The following is a 5,183-nucleotide window of genomic DNA, read 5'->3' as shown; positions in this document are numbered from 1 at the left end:
ATATTTGGTTAAACATCCACACAGTCCCCCCCCCCATGAACCATGGACCTTGTCGTTGGTGGGGAGGCTTGCGTGCCTCAGCGATACAGATAGCCGTTCCATAGGTGCAACCGCAACGGAGGGGTATCTGTTGAGAGGCCAGACAAATGTGTGGTACCTGAAGAGGGGCAGCAGCCTTTTCAGTAGTTGCAGGGCCAACAGTCTGGGTGATTGACTGATCTGGCCTTGTAACATTAACCAAAATGGCCTTGCTGTTCTGGTACTGCAAACGGCTGAAAGCAAGGGGAAACTACAGCCATCATTTTTCCCGAGGGCATGCAGCTTTACTGTATGATTAAATGATTATGGCGTCCTCTTGGGTAAAATTTTCTGGAGGTAAAATAGTCCCCCATTCGGATCTCTGGGAGGGGACTAATCAAGAGAATGTCGTTATCAGGAGAAAGAAAACTGGCGTTCTACGGATCGGAGTGTGGAATGTCAGACACCCGTTAATCGGGCAGGTAGGTTAGAAAATTTAAAAAGGAAAATGGATAGGTTAAAATTAAATATATTGGGAATTAGTGAAGTTCGGTGGCAGAAGAAACACGACTTTTGGTCAGGTGAATACAGTGTCATAAATACAAAATCAAATTGGGGTAATGCAGAAGTTGGTTTATTAATGAATAAAAAAATAGGTGTACGGGTAAGCTACTACAAACAGCATAGTGAACGCATTATTGTGGCCAAGATAGACACGAAATCCACACCTACTACAGTAGTACAAGTTTATATGCCAACTAGCTCTGCAGATGACGAAGAAATTGATGAAATGTATGATGAGATACAAGAAATTATTCAGGTAGTGAAAGGAGACGAAACTTTAATAGTCATGGGTGACTGGAATTCTTCAGTAGGAAAAGGGAGAGAAGGAAACATAGTAGGTGAATATGGATTGGGGCTAAGAAATGAAAGAGGAAGCCGCCTGGTAGAATTTTGCACAGAGCACAACTTAATCATAGCTAACACTTGGTTTAAGAATCATGATAGAAGGTTGTATACATGGAAGAACCCTGGAGATACTAAAAGGTATCAGATAGATTATATAATGGTAAGACAGAGATTTAGGAAACAGGTTTTGAATTGTAAGACATTTCCAGGGACAGATGTGGACTCTGACCACAATCTATTGGTTATGAACTATAGATTAAAACTGAAGAGACTGCATAAAGGAGGGAATTTAAGGAGATGGGAACCTGGATAAAGTAAAAGAACCAGAGGTTGTACAAAGTTTCAGGGAGAGCATAAGGGAACAATTGACAGGAATAGGGGAAAGAAATACAGTAGAAGAAGAATGAGTAGCTTTTAGGGGTGAAATAGTGAAGGCAGCAGCGGATAAAATAGGTAAAAAGACGAGGGCTAGTAGAAACCCTTGGGTAACAGAAGAAATATTGAATTTAATTGATGAAAGAAGAAAATATAAAAATGCAGTAAATGAAGCAGGCAAAAAGGAATACAAACGTCTCAAAAATGACATCAACAGGAAGTGCAAAATGGCTAGGCAGGGATGGCTAGAGGATAAATGTAAGGATGTAGAGGCTTATCTCACTAGGGGTAAGATAGATACTGCCTACAGGAAAATTAAAGAGACCTTTGGAGAGAAGAGAACCACGTGTATGAATATCAAGAGCTCAGATGGCAACCCAGTTCTAAGCAAAGAAGGGAAAGCAGAAAGGTGGAAGTAGTATATAGAGAGTCAATACAAGGGCGACATACTTGAGGACAATATTCTGGAAATGGAAGAGAATGTAGATGAAGACGAAATGGGAGATACAATACTGCGTGAAGAGTTTGACAGTGCACTGAAAGACCTGAGTCAAAACAAGGCCCTGGGAGTAGACAACATTCCATTATAACTACTGACGGCCTTGGGAGAGCCAGACCTGACAAAACTCTACCATCTGGTGAGCAAGATGTATGAGAGAGGCGAAATACCCTCAGACTTCAATAAGAATATAATAATCCCCATCCCCAAGAAAGCAGGTGTTGACAGATGTGAAAATTACCGAACTATCAGTTTATTAAGTCACAGCTGCAAAATACCAACGCGAATTCTTTACAGACGAATGGAAAAACTAGTAGATGCCAACCTTGGGGAAGATCAGTTTGGATTCCGTAGAAATGTTGGAACACGTGAGGCAACACTGATCTTACGACTTATCTTAGAAGAAAGGTTAAGGAAAGGCAAACCTACGTTTCTAGCATTTGTAGACTTAGAGAAAGCTTTTGACAATGTTGACTGGAATACTCTCTTTCAAACTCTAAAGGTGGCAGGAGGAAAGTACAGGGAGCGAAAGGCTATTTACAATTTGTACAGAAACCAGATGGCAGTTATAAGAGTCGAGGGGCATGTAAGGGAAGCAGTGGTTGGGAAGGGAGTGAGACAGGGTTGTAGCCTCTCTCCGATGTTATTCAATCTGTATATTGAGCAAGCAGTGAAGGAAATAAAAGAAAAATTTGGAGTAGGTATCAAAATCCATGGAGAAGAAATAAAAACTTTGAGGTTCACCGATGACATTGTAATTCTGTCAGAGACAGCAAAGGACTTGGAAGAGCAGTTGAATGGAATGGACAGTGTCTTGAAAGGAGGATATAAGATGAACATCAACAAAAGCAAAACGAGAATAATGGAATGTAGTCGAATTGAGTCAGGTGATGCTGAGGGCATTAGATTAGGAAATGAGACACTTAAAGTAGTAAAGGAGTTTTCCTATTTGGGGAGCAAAATAACTGATGATGGTCGAAGTAGAGAGGATATAAAATGTAGACTGGCAATGGCAAGGAAAGCGTTTCTGAAGAAGAGAGATTTGTTGACATCTAGTATAGATTTAAGTGTCAGGAAGTCTTTTTTGAAAGTATTTGTATGGAGTGTAGCCATGTATGGAAGTGAAACATGGACGATAAATAGTTTGGACAAGAAGAGAATAGAAGCTTTCGAAACGTGGTGCTACAGAAGAATGCTGAAGATTAGATGGGTATATCACATAACTAATGAGGAGGTATTGAATAGAATTGGGGAGAAGAGGAGTTTGTGGCACAACTTGAATAGAAGAAGGGACCAGTTGGTAGGTCATGTTCTGTGGCATTAAGGGATCACAAATTTAGCACTGGAGGGCAGTGTGGAGGGTAAAAATCATAGAGGGAGATCAAGAGACTAATACACTAAGCAGATTCAGAAGGATGTATGTTGCAGTAGGTACTGGGAGATGAAGAAGCTTGCACAGGATAGAGTAGCATGGAGAGCTGTATCAAACCAGTCTCTGGACTGAAGACCACACACACACACACAATAGCATGTGCAGCCATTACTGTTCGCAGCGTCCTTGTATGAACCGATCCTGGACTTATCATCTTTCCACTCTCCTATTAGATGTGTCATGAGTATGCCAGGAATAGATTTGGTTGCAGTACCTGGGAGAGGTGCAAGGGGCGACCCGCTGAAATCGGTTGAATGAATGTAGTATGATCTTCCAGCTCATGTGGCGCCATGTACCAAGTCACATGAAATGGCATGTTGGATATGCTGACAAAGACGGCATTAAGCTCGACAGTGTAAGAAGAGTACATGGTTGAAACATAGTACATCATGGTTATCAGGTATGTTTAGGCGAATGTAGATAGTAGGCAGTTGAAGGTGTTATAAATGGTGTTGTCATACGAATTATGAACTGAAAACTCCCACAGGGATCTACACTAGCAGATATTTGGTTAAACATCCACACACTGTCCAAATGGTGTTTGGAGCTTTTCTCTTTTCCTTAATATGTCACTCCATTTCTGCTCGATCTGCTATTCTGTTCTCTAGCTAGGTAGTTTAAGCTGTTGCATAGCACTCATGGGATAAAACTATATCCTGGTCACAACAATGTTTTATGGTTTGGGCTTTTTGTTTTCTCATCACACACCGCTGGCCCAAAAACAACCCAGCGAATTTCTGAGATCCCCCTGCTGCTAGATAGTTCACTGGTTGTGACGTCATTGTTATATACCTCCTGATCCCTCGAATTTCATTCACTGTGGCAGCACACAATTTACCTATGATAACCATCAGAATTAGTGTAAGGAATAATGGAAATCATGAGGAACATATAGGGCTTCTTGGAAATACGAGGATAAGTAAGCCTGTTAAAGTAAGTATGTCAGTGGCATCACACAGGTCATGGAGGACGATATGCTGAGTGGATCTCTCAGTGATGACAGGAGAAGCTCTCAAATTTAGGCGCTAGTTTTACAGAAATGCGTTTGCATTGACTACATCACGAATTCCTATTTTCTAAACAATTAATTACGTTGTCTTTGCTGAACGTATTTCACGACAAAGTTATCAGACGAAATAGGCTTTAGGGTGACGTGCAACGTGGGGAATTGAGTGATCTGGTTGATGAAAAACAGTGGTGCGTTAGTGAAGCTAGGTATAGAGGTGAGCAGGATAATTCGTGGAAAAGAGTGAGTTCGTAGTTATGTGATATAAGACAAGTCAACACGAGTTCTGTTATAGGACACCTCTACATTTCCCGGAATGCCAAAAAATCCTATCCCTATGAGATGGTTTGATACTGCAGCTGAATGTACAAGTGAAAGTCTGAGACTTTAAGTTTGTTTTGACTCATTAGTGAAGTTTACTAAGTATATAGTGTATTAATGTGGAGGCCAGAATATTGGACGTCGACAACCAATTCATTTCCCTGGAGACGCTTCATTTACATAGTTAAGCACCTTCATTCCAGAGCGTGGCGTTGCACCACAATGCTGAAACAATAGCCATCACCGAACATCAAGTGGAGCGTTTTCTGATGCATCAGGCAATGTATTGCAAAGAAAACTATGACGTAGGGGCGCATTCAGCTTGTCTGGCAATAAGTAAGGGCCCAAAAGCACCCATCCGATGAGGGGTTTATGCCAATGCATGCCTGAAAGCCACGTTCACAGGTGTCATGTGGGTTGTGTTTTGACCACTAACGACCGTTGTGAATGCTGAAAATACCTTCATGAGTAATGCTACACTATGTGATCAAAAGTACCTGGACACCTGGCTGAAAATGACTTACAAATTCGTTGCACCCCCCATCGGTAATGTTGGAATTCAATATGATGTTGGCCCACCCTTAGTCTTGATGACAGCTTCCACTCTCGCAGGCATAACTGCA

Source organism: Schistocerca gregaria, chromosome 5, assembly GCF_023897955.1.
Source record: "Schistocerca gregaria isolate iqSchGreg1 chromosome 5, iqSchGreg1.2, whole genome shotgun sequence".
Lineage (NCBI taxonomy): Eukaryota > Metazoa > Arthropoda > Insecta > Orthoptera > Acrididae > Schistocerca > Schistocerca gregaria.
This window is presented reverse-complemented; position numbering follows the sequence as displayed.